Consider the following 12,050-nt stretch of genomic DNA (forward strand, 5'->3'; position numbering starts at 1 on the left):
AAATGAACCACAGGAAAAAGTCTGGAAAACCTCCAAAAGCATGGAGGTTAAAGAACACTCTACTAAAGAATGAATGGGTCAACCAGGCAATTAGAGAAGAAATTAAAAAATGTATGGAAACAAATGAAAATGAAAATACAATAATCCAAACGTTTTGGGATGCAGCAAAGGGAGTCCTGAGAGGCAAATACATTGCAATCCAGGCCTATCACAAGAAACAAGAAAAATCTCAAATACAAAATCTAACAGCACACCTAAAGAAACTAGAAGCCGAACAGAAAAGGCACCCCACAATCAGCACAAGAAGAGAAATAATAAAGATCATAGTAGAAATAAACAATACAGGAAATACAGCCAGACCAAAACTAACCCATCCTGCACACCTAGAAAACTGATTGGAGGATTAACACAACAATCTGCACAACCTGAACCACAGAATTCAGCAGGTACGTGGCATGGAGAAGTGAACATGGGGAGCGAGAAGCCAAGGCAAGGGAGGTGTTTTTGTGGGCAGAGAGAGGGCGGAGATGGTGGAGGGAGAATATGGGAAAAGCACCCCTCCTCAACAGCAGCTGGAGAGAAAGTGGAAAATTGGAAACAACCACAGGGACTAAACTAAAAAGGGAGAAAGGAGAAAGGAGAAAGGAGAGGGTTTAAATTCCATTAAGACTGTAAACAAGGGGAGTGCAAAGTCTGCAACTCCGGAGCTCAATACCTGGTGGTGCTCTGGGGGGGGGGAAGGGTGAATCCCCAGGAACAGAGTGGGGTCTGGGATGTTCTTGGGCCACACGGAGAAAAGCGTTTCCACTGCTGGAAGGACATTTGGTAGACACTGTTGAAGTCACCTGGTCCCCGAAGACCCCAGAAGACAGCCACATTTTCTGGTGCTAGAACAAGGTCGTTAAGGGTGAAGCCTGGTGCCAGGTGTGTGCTATGATTTTCCATAATCCCTGAAAAGCTGCTGCTACACTATCTCGCAAACTTTTTCTGGGGCAGGCTGGCACCTGTCTGCAGTCTTGGGGCACTGGCAGCAGCAGGGTCCAGCAAGCATTCCTGGTTGCAGCCGACATCAGTCCATTGCTCAGTGAGACCCTCCTGCAGAGCAGCAGAATGTGTCAAAGCTGCAGTACTTCAGAAGTAAGGGGCCAGGGAAAACATTCGCATCTGAGACAAAACCTGGAGAGAGAGGTCCTGCCTGGGGCCTGGTCACAGACAGTGAAAAAGCAGGGAGTGGATGAAAGCTGAAGACAGAGGATGGGTGCGCGATTGCTGATCCAGGAGAACAGAGTTCCAAAACTAGAGACTGGGTAGCTGGGTGATGCCATCTTCACTGCTCCAGTGCATGCATATACGGACCTACCAGCACCACAACACTCCAACCCTGTAGGCTAGCAGTGCCATCTAGTGGAGAACTGAGCGCTTACATTGAGCCCTGCCCAACTGGGCCAACTTGGCTCTTCAAGAACACAAGTGTCACCACTCACTTATATTATGGACTATAAAGAGCTACATAATCTGACTTCTAGGGGAAAACGAACTAATTTCAGTCCTATTTCAATCTGTTAGCAGGTCCATATATTCAATTCTCTTTTTTTTTCTCTTTTTCACTTCTTTTCTTTTTCTTGAACACAGAAAGAGAAAAAATTCATTTTTATCTTCAATTTTTATTAAAAATATTTTTCTTTATTATTTACTATACATTTTACTTTTGTGTAAATTGTTTTCAAATTATATTTTACTTCCATCATTTTGTTTTAGTCTACTTCGGTGTATTCACTTTTTTCAAATTTTCAAATGATTTTCTTTTTTTTTTCTTTTTCTTCTTTTCTCATTTTCGTTTCTTTTCTTTTTCTTGAATACAGAAAGAGAAAAAAATCATTTTTATTTTTAATTATTGAAATATATTTCTTTAAATTTTTTCTACTGTATTCTATAGTTTATGTAATTTTTTTTTCAAATTCTAATTTACTCCCATCACCTCATTTTAGTCTACTTCAGTGTACTCATTTTTTCAAATTCTCAAGAGATTTCCTTTTTTTCCCCATTTTTTTCTCCAATCTGTCAAACCACTTTCAACACCCAGACCAAAACACTCCTAGGATATAGCATCATTTTTTCAATTGTGTGTGTGTGTGTTTAATTGTTTAATTTTGATATTTTTTTCAATTTTCTTTTTTTAAATTTTAATTCTTCTACCTCATTAATTCCTTTTCTCCCTTCAAAATCACAAAATGAAGGAATTCACCTCAAAAGACAGAGCACAATGAAATGACAGCCAGGGATTTAACCAACAAAGATACAACCAAATTGTCTGAACCATCATTTAGAATCATGATTATAAGAATACTAGCTGGAGTCGAAAATGGATTAGAATCCCTTTCTGCAGAGATAAAAGAAGTAAAAAATAGTCAATGAAATTAAAAATGCTATAACTGAGCTGCAAGCATGGATGGATGCAGCAGCAGCAAGGATGGAAGAGGCAGATCAGAGAATCAGCAATATAGAGGACAAACTTATACAGAATAATGAAGCAGAAAAAAAGAGGGAGATTAAGGCAAAAGAGCACGATTCAAGAATTAGAGAAATCAGTGACTCATTAAAAAGGAACAACATCAGAATCATAGGGGTCCCAGAAGAGGAAGAGAAAGAAATAGGGGTAGAAGTGTTATGTGAGCAAACGATAGCAGAAAACTTTCCTAACCTGGAGAAAGACACAGACATCAAAATCCAGGGAGCACAGAGGACCCCCATTAGATTCAACAGAAACAGACCAAAAGCAAGGCAAATAATAGTCAAATTCACAAAATACTCAGGCAAGGAGAAAATCATGAACACAGCAAGGGAAAAAAAAGATCAGGTTTGCAGCAGACCTATACACAAAAAATTGGCAGGCGAGAAAGGAGGGGCAGGATATATAAAATATGCTGAATCAGAAAAATATGCAGCCAAGAATTCTTTATCCAGCAAAGCTGTCATTCAAAATAGAAGAAGAGGTAAAAAGTTTCCCAGAGAAACAAAAAGTTAAAGGAGTTTGTGACCACTAAACCAGCCCTGCAAGAAATTTTAAGGGGGATGCTCTGAGGGGAGAAAAGATGAATATATATATATATATATATATATATATATATATATCAAAAGCAACAAAGATTAGAAATGACCAGAGAACACCACCAGAAACTCCAACTCTACAAGCATCATAATGGCAATAAATTCATATCTGTCTGTACTCACTGTAAACGTCAATGGACTCAATGCTCCAATCAAAAGAAATAGGATAAGAAAACGAGATCCATCTATATGCTGTTTACAAGAGACCCACTTTAGACCTAAAGACACCTTCATATTGAAAACAAGGGGATGGAGGGGCACCTGGGTGGCTCAGTCAGTTAAGCATCTGACTTTGGCTCAGGTCATCTCACAGTCCATGAGTTCTAGCCCCGTGTCAGGCTCTTTGCTGACATCTCAGAGCCTGGAGCCTGCTTCGGATTCTGTGTCTCCCTCTCTCTCTGACCCTCCCCCGTTCATGCTCTGTCTCTCTCTGTCTAAAAATTAAATAAATGTTAAAAAAGAGAAAATAAGGGGATGGAGAGCCATCTATCATGCTAATGGTCAACAAAAGAAAGCTGGAGTAGCCATATTTATATCAGACAATCTAGACTTTAAAATAAAGACTGTATTAAGAGATGCAGAAGGGGATTATATCATAATCAAGGGCTCTATATACCAAGAAGACCTAACAATCATAAACACTTATGTGCCCAATATGGAAGCACCCAAATATATAAATCAATTAATCACAAACATAAAAAAATCATCAATAGTAATACCATAATAGTAGGAGATTCAACACCCCACTCACAGCAAGACAGATAATCTAATCAAAAAATCAACAAGGAAACAATGGCTTTGAATGACACACTAGACCAGATGGACTTAACAGATATATTCAGAACATTTCGTCCTAAAGCAACAGAATATACATTCTTCTCCAGTGCACATGGAACGTTCTCCAGGATATACCATATACTGGGACACAAATCAGCCTTAAGTAAGTACAAAAAGATCAAGATCATACCGTGCATATTTTCAGACCACAATGCTATGAAAGTTGAAATCAACCACAAGAAAAAATTTGGAAAGGTAACAAATCCTTGGAGACTGAAGAACATCCTATTAAATAATGAATGGGCTAACCAAGAAGTTAAAGAGAAAATTAAAAAGTATATTGAAGTCAATGAAAATGAAAACACCACAACCCAAAACTTCTGGGACGCATCAAAGGCATTCATAAGAGGAAAATATATAGCAATTCAGGCCTTCTTAAAGAAGGAAGAAAGATCTCAGATACACAACCTAATCTTACACCTTAAGAAGATGGAAAAAGAACAGCAAATAAAACCCAAAACCAGCAGAAGACAGGACTTAATAAAGACTAGAGCTGAAATTAATGCTGTTGAAACAAACAAACAAACAGAAAAAAACACAGTAGAACAGAACAATGAAACCAGAAGCTGGTGCTTCGAAAGAATTAACAAAATTGATAAACCACTAGCCAGTTTGATCAAAAAGAAAAAAGAAAGGACACAAATAAATAAAATCAAGAATGAAAGAGGAGAGATCACAACCAACACAGAAGAAATAAAAATAATAATAAGAGAATATTATGAGTAATTATATGCCAATAAAATGGGTAATCTGGAAGAAATGGACCAATTCCTAGAAACATATACACTACAAAAACTGAAACAGGAAGAAATGGAAATTTTGAGCAGACACATAACCAGTAAGAAAATAGAATTATTAATAAAAAATCTGCCAAGAAACAAGAGTCTAGGGCCAGATGGCTTTCCAGGGGAATTCTACCAAACTTTTAAGGAAGAGTTAACACTTACTCTCTTGAAGGTGTTCTAAAGAAGAGAACTAGAAGGAAAAATTCCAAACTCTTTCTATGAACCCAGCATTACCTTGATTCCAAAACCAGACAGAGACCCCACTTAAAAGGAGACTATAGACCAATTTTCCTGATGAACATGGATGCAAATATCCTCAACAAGATATTAGGCAAAGAGATTCAACAATACATTTAAAAAAATTATTCACAACGACCAAGTGGGAATTATACCTGAGATGCAGGGTGGTTCAATATCCACAAAACAACGTGATTTATCACATCAACAAAACAAAGGACAGAACCATATGATCCTCTCAACAGATGCAGAGAAAGCATTTGACAAAATACAGCATCCTTTCTTCATAAAAACCCTCAAGAAAGTATGGATAGAAGGAGCATACCTCGAGATCATAAAAGCCATATATGAATGACCCAATGTTAATATCATCCTCAATGGGGAAAAACTGACAGATTTCCCCTTAAGGTCAGCAACAAGACAGGGATGTCCACTCTCACCACTGTTATTCAGCATGGTATTGGAAGTCTTAGCCTCTGCAATCAGACAACACAAAGTAATGAAAGGCATCCAAATCAGCCAGGCGGAGGTCAAATTTTCACTCTTCGCAGATGACGTGATACTCTATATGGAAAACCCAAAAGATTCCACCAAAAAACTGCTAGACCTGAGTCATGAATTCAGCAAATTTGCAGGACATAAAATCAACACATAGAAGAAATCAGTTGCATTCCTATACACCAACAATGAAGTGACAGAAAGAGAAATCAAGAAATTGATCCCATTTAGATTTGCACAAAAAAACATAAAATATCTAGGAATAAATCTAACCAAAGACGTGAAAAATCTATACACTGAAAACTATAGAAAGCTTATGAAAGAAATTGAAGAAGACACAAAAAAAAAGGAAAAATATTCCATACTCCTGGATAGGAAGAACAAATATTGTTAAAATGTCAATACTACCAAAAGCAATCTACATATTCAATGCAATCCCTATCAAAATAACACGAGCATTCTTCACAGAGCTAGAACAAATAATCCTAAAATTTGTATGGAATGAGAAAAGACCCCGAATAGCCAAAGCAATCTTGAAAAAGAAAACCAAAACAGGAGGTCTCACAATCCCAGACTTCAAGCTATCCTACAGAGCTGTAATCATCAAGAAAATGTGGTACTGGCACAAGAACAGACACTCAGATCAATGGAACAGAATAGGGAACCCAGAAATAGACCAACAAACGTATGGCCAACTAATCTTGGAGAAAGCAGGAAGGAATATCCAATGGAATAAAGACAGCCTCTTCAGCAATTGGTGCTGGCAAAACTGGACAGCGACATGCAGAAGAATGAACCTGGATCACTTTCTTACACCATACACAAAAATGAACTCAAACTGGATGAAAGACCTAAATGTAAGACAGGAAGGCATCAAAATCCTCAAGGAGAAAGCAGGCAAAACCTCTTTGATCTTGGCCGCAGCAACTTCTTACTCAGCACATCTATGGAGGCAAGGGAAACAAAAGCAAAAATGAACTACTGGGACCTCATGAAAATAAAAGCTTCTGCACAGTGAATGAAACAATCAACAAAACTAAAAGGCAACCGACAGAATGGGAGAATGTCCGTCGATGGATGAATGGAAAAAGAAGTGGTATATTCTCAGCGTATTACTTGGCTATCAAAAAGAATCAAATCTTGCCATTTGCAGCTACATAGATGGAACTGGAGTGAATTTAGTGAAAGTGAAATTAGAGAAAGGCAAAAATCACATGACTTCACTCATATGAGGACTTTAAGAGACAAAACTGGTAAACATAAGGGAAGGGAAATAAAAATAATATAAAAACAGGGAGAAAGACAAATCAGAAAAGACTCATAAATATGGAGAACAAACTGAGGGTTCCTGGAGAGGTTGTGGGAAGGGAGAGGGCTAAATGGGAAAGGGGCACTAAGGAATCTACTCCTGAAATAATTGTTGCACTATATGCTAAGTAATGTGAATGTAAATTTAAAAAAAAATAAAAATAAAAAAAGAAATAAACAATATAGAATAAAAAAAACAGTTGAGCAGATAAATGAAACCAGGAGTTGGTTTCTTGAAAAAATAAACAATATTGATCAACCTCTAGTCAGGCTTCTTAAAAAGAAAAGGGAGAGGACCCAAATTGATAAAATCATGAATGAAAATGGAATTATTACAACCAATCCCTCAGAAATACAAGCATTTATTAGGGAATACTATCAAAAATCATATGCCAACAAACTGGACAACCTGGAAGAAATGGACAAATTCCCAGGCATCCACACACGTTCAAAACTCAAGGAGAAAGAAATAGAAAATTTGAACAGACCCATAACAAGTGAAGAAATTGAATCAGTTATTCAATGCAAACTGGTGCAGCTGCTCTGGAAAACAGTGTGGAGGTTCCTCAAAAAATTAAAAAAATAGATCTACCCCATGACCCAGCTATATCACTGCTAGGAATTTACCCAAGGGTACAGGAGTGCTGATGCATAGGGGCACTTGTACCGCAATGTTTAGAGCAGCACTTTCAACAATAGCCAAATTATGGAAACAGCCTAAATGTCCAGAAACTGACGAATGGATAAAGAAGATGTGGTCTATATATACAATGGAATGCTACTTAGCAATGAGAAAGAATGAACTGGAGGGTATTATGCTAAGTGAAATAAGTCAGGCAGAGAAAGACAGATACCATACATTTACACTCATATGTGGAAACTGAGAAACTTAACAGAAGACCATGGAGGAGGGGATGGGGGGAAAAACTTACAGAGAGGGAAGGAGGCAAACCATAAGAGACTTTTAAATACTGAGAACAAGCTGAGGGTTGATGAGGGCTGGGGGAGAGGGGAAAGTGGGTGATGGGCATTGAGGAGGGCACCTTTTGGGATGAGCACTGGGTGTTGTATGGAAACCAATTTGACAATAAATTATATGTAAAAAATTAAAAATAAAGAAAAGTAATTATTCTACATCTATGAAAAATGCTATTTGGATTTTGATAGGGACCATATTAAATGTGTATATTGCTTCAGGTAGTACCTACCTTTTAACAGTATTTGTTCTTTCATTCCATGAGCATGGAATGTCTTTCCATTTCTTTGTGTCATCTTCAATTTTTTTTTCATCATTGTTTTATAGTTTTCAGAGTACAGATCTTTAAATTTTTTGGCTGTTTATTCCCAGGTATCTCATCATTTATGGTGCAATTGTAATTGGTATTGATTCCTTAATTTCTCTTTCTGCTGCATCATTATAGGTGTGTAGAAATGCAACAGATTTCTATACATTGATTTTTTATCCTGTGACTTTACTGAAGTTGTGTAACAGTTTTAGCAGTTTTCTCATGGAGTCATACGGGTTTTCTGTATTTAGTATCATGTCATTTGGAAACACGGAAAGTTTTACTTCTTCCTTGATGATTTGGATGCCTTTTCTTTTTGTTTTCTTATTGCCATGACTGGACTCCCAATACTACATTAAACAAAGGTAGTGAGAGTGGACATCCCTGTCTTTTTCCTGACTATAGAGGAAAGCTTCCAGATGTTCTTCATTGAGGATGATATTCACTGTGAGTTTTTCATAGGTGGATTTTTATTAAGTTGAAGTGTGTTCACTCTGAACCTACTCTGTTGAGGGTGTTTATCATGAATCGAAGTTGTACTTTGTCATATGCATTTTATGCATCTATTGAAAGGATCCCATGGGTTTTATCCTTTCTTTAACTGATGTGATATATCCTGTTGATTGATTTTCGAATATTGATCCATCCTTGCAATCCAAGAATAAATCTCACATTGTTGTGGTAAATGATTTTTGAAATGTATTGTTTGACTAGGTTTGCTAGTATTTTATTGAGAATTTTTGCATCTATGTTCATCAAGGATATTGGTCTATAGTTCTCTTTTTTAGTGGAGTCTTTTTTTAAGAGGGAGAAAGAGAGTGCAAGCAGGGAGAAGCTCAGTGGAAAACACTCACACACACACACACACACACACAGAGAAAGAGAGAGAGAGAGAGAGAGAAAAGAGAGAGAGAATCTTAAGCGGGCTTCACCCTTCGTGCAGGGTCCAATCCTGGACTTGATTCCACCACGCTGGGATAATGACCTAAACTAAAATCAAGACTCAGACACTCAGTTGACTGAGCCACCCAGGCGGCCCTTTAGTGGGGTCTTACATAATTTTGGTATCAGGTTAATGCTGAACTCATAGCCTGAGTTTGGAAGTTTTCTTTCTTCTTCTATTTTTTGGAATAGTTTTAGAATAGATATTAAGTATTTTTTAAATGTTTGGTAGTACCAATATTGCGCTTTTTGGTAGTACCAATATTGCACTGTATATTAACTAAATAAAATTTATTTATTTTTTAATATGAAATTCACTGTCAAATGGTTTTCCATACAACATCCAGTGCTCATCCCAAAAGGTACCCTCCTCAATACCCATTACCCACCCTCCCCTCCATCCCACCACCCATCAACCCTCAGTTTGTTCTCAGTTTTTAAGAGTCTCTTCTTTTTGTCTCCCTCCCTCTCTAACCTTTTTTTTCCTCCCCCTACCCCATGGTCTTCTGTTAAGTTTCTCAGGATCCACGTAAGAGTGAAAACATATGGTGTGTCTTTCTCTGCCTGACTTATTTCACGTAGCATAACACTCTCCAGTTGCATACACGTTGCTACAAAAGGCCATATCTCATTCTTTCTCATTGTCACATAATATTCCATTGTGTATATAAACAACAATTTCTTTATCCATTCATCAGTTGATGGACATTTAGGCTCTTTCCATAATTTGGCTATTGTTGAAAGTGCTGCTATAAACATTGAGATACAAGTGCCCCTATGCATCAGCACTCCTGCATCCCTTGGGTAAATTCCTAGCAGTGCTATTGCTGGGTCATAGGGTAGATCTATTTTTAATTTTTTGAGGAACCTCTACACTGTTTTCCAGAGCAGCTGCACCTGTTTGCATTCCCACCAACAGTGCAAGAGGGTTCCCGTTTCTCCACATCCTCGCCAGCATTTGGCTCCCATATTTGGCACATGGACATTTATAATTTTTAGCGCTTCCTGATGGATAGACCCTGTAATTATTATATAATGCCCTTCTTCATCTCTTGTTACAGCCTTTAATTTAAAGTTTAGTGTGTCTGATATAAGTATGGCTACTCCAGCTTTCTTTTGACTTACAGTAGCATGATAGATAGTTCTCCATCCCCTCACTTTCAATTTGAAGGTGTACTCAGGTCTAAAATGAGCTGGAGAGGGAAGATCATGGCATAGGAGGACGCTGGGCTCACCTTGTCCTGCTGATCACTTAGATTCCACCAACATCTGCCTAATTAACCCAGAAAACCACCAGAAGACTAGCAGAAGGGACTCTTCAGAGCCAGGCATTGACAAGAGTCCCAGGGAAGAGGGTTGGAAGGGCGGAGAGGCGGTGCCTGCTACAGGGACTGGCGAGAGGGAACCGGGGCAGTGGAGGGGCAGCCCGCTAGGCAAGGCAGAGCCCCTGAAGTCTGGCTTGCAGAAGTGGAAGGGCCGGACTCCATGAGTTCTGACAGCCAGCGGGACTTAACAACTGGAATGTTAAAAGTCAACAGCTCTGCTTGGAGAGCGGGAGGGCAAGAGGACACCGGGAGGGAGAGCTGTTGAGCCCTGGAAAATAAAATTTGAATTAAAAAAATATATATATATTTTGTAGAATTCCACTGTGAAGCCATCTGACCCTGGATTTGTGTTTCTCGCAAATTTTGATTACTGATTAAATTTATTTGCTGATTATTGGTCTGTCCAAGTTTTCTATTTCTCCCTGTTTCGATTTTGATAGTCTGTATTTTTTTAGGAATTTGTCCTTTTCTTCTAGGTTGTTCAATTTGTTGACATACAGTTTTTCACAATATTCTTCTATAATTGTATGTATTTCTGTAGTTGTGGTTGTTATTTCTCCTCTTACATTTATGATTTTATTTATGTGAGTCCTTTCTTTTGATTTTTTAAAGTTTTTTTTAATTTTTTTTCCAATTTTAGTTAACATACTGTACAATACTGGCTTCAAGAGTAGAATTCAATGATTCATCACTTACATAAAAAAAAAACCAGTGCCTATCACAAGTGTCCTCCTTAATACCCATCACCCATCTAGCCCATTATCTTCCTTTTTGATAAATCTGACTAAGGATTTTATCAATTTTATAAATTTTTTCGAAGAACCAGATCCTGGTTTCATTGATTTGTTCTAATGTTTCTTTAGTTTCTATATCATTTATTCTTGCTATAATATTTATTATTTCTCTACTTCTGCTGGATTTAGTCTTCATTTTTGGTCCTTTTGTAGGTCTTTAGATGTAAGGTCATGTTCTTCATCTGAGATTTTTCTTGCTTGTTGAGGTAGACTTTTGTTGTTATATACTTCCTTCATACGAACACTTTTGCTGCATCCCCAAACTTTTGTATTAATGAGTTTACATTTTTATTTTTTTCCATATATTTCTTATTTCTTTTTTGATTTTGTGGTTGACCCATTCATTGTTTAGTAGCATATATTTGTGGTCTTTCCAGATATTTTCTTGTGGTTGACTTACTTCTAGTTTCACAGTGTTGTGGTCAGAAAAGTTTCATGGTATGATTTCAATATTTTTGTATTTGTTGAGCCTTGATTTGTGACTTAATAAGCAATCTACTCTGGAGAATGTGTACTTGAAAAGAATGTGTATTCTGCAGTTATAGGATTGAATATTCTGAGGATATCTTTTCAGCCCATCTGGTCCAGTTTGTCATCCAAAGAAATTGTTTCCTTGTTGATTTTCTATTTAGATGATCTTTCCATTGATGTTATTTGGATGTTAAAGTCTACTACTATTATTGTATTATTGTCAATTAGTTCCTTTATGTTCATTATTAATAGTTTTATATATTTAGGCCCACTCATATTGGGTGCATAAATATTTACAATTATTATATCTTCTTGTCATATGGTCCTCTTAATGATAGTATAGTGCTTATTGCTTCTCTCTTCTTACAGTCTTTACTTTAAAATCTAGTTTGTCTGACAGAAGTATTGCTACTTGGCTTTCTTTTGACACAAATTTGCATGATAAATATTTCTCCATCC

Source organism: Lynx rufus, unplaced genomic scaffold (assembly GCF_022079265.1).
Source record: "Lynx rufus isolate CCGP_SWC_20201006 ecotype Redwood Valley unplaced genomic scaffold, mLynRuf1.p SCAF_30, whole genome shotgun sequence".
Taxonomy (NCBI): domain Eukaryota; kingdom Metazoa; phylum Chordata; class Mammalia; order Carnivora; family Felidae; genus Lynx; species Lynx rufus.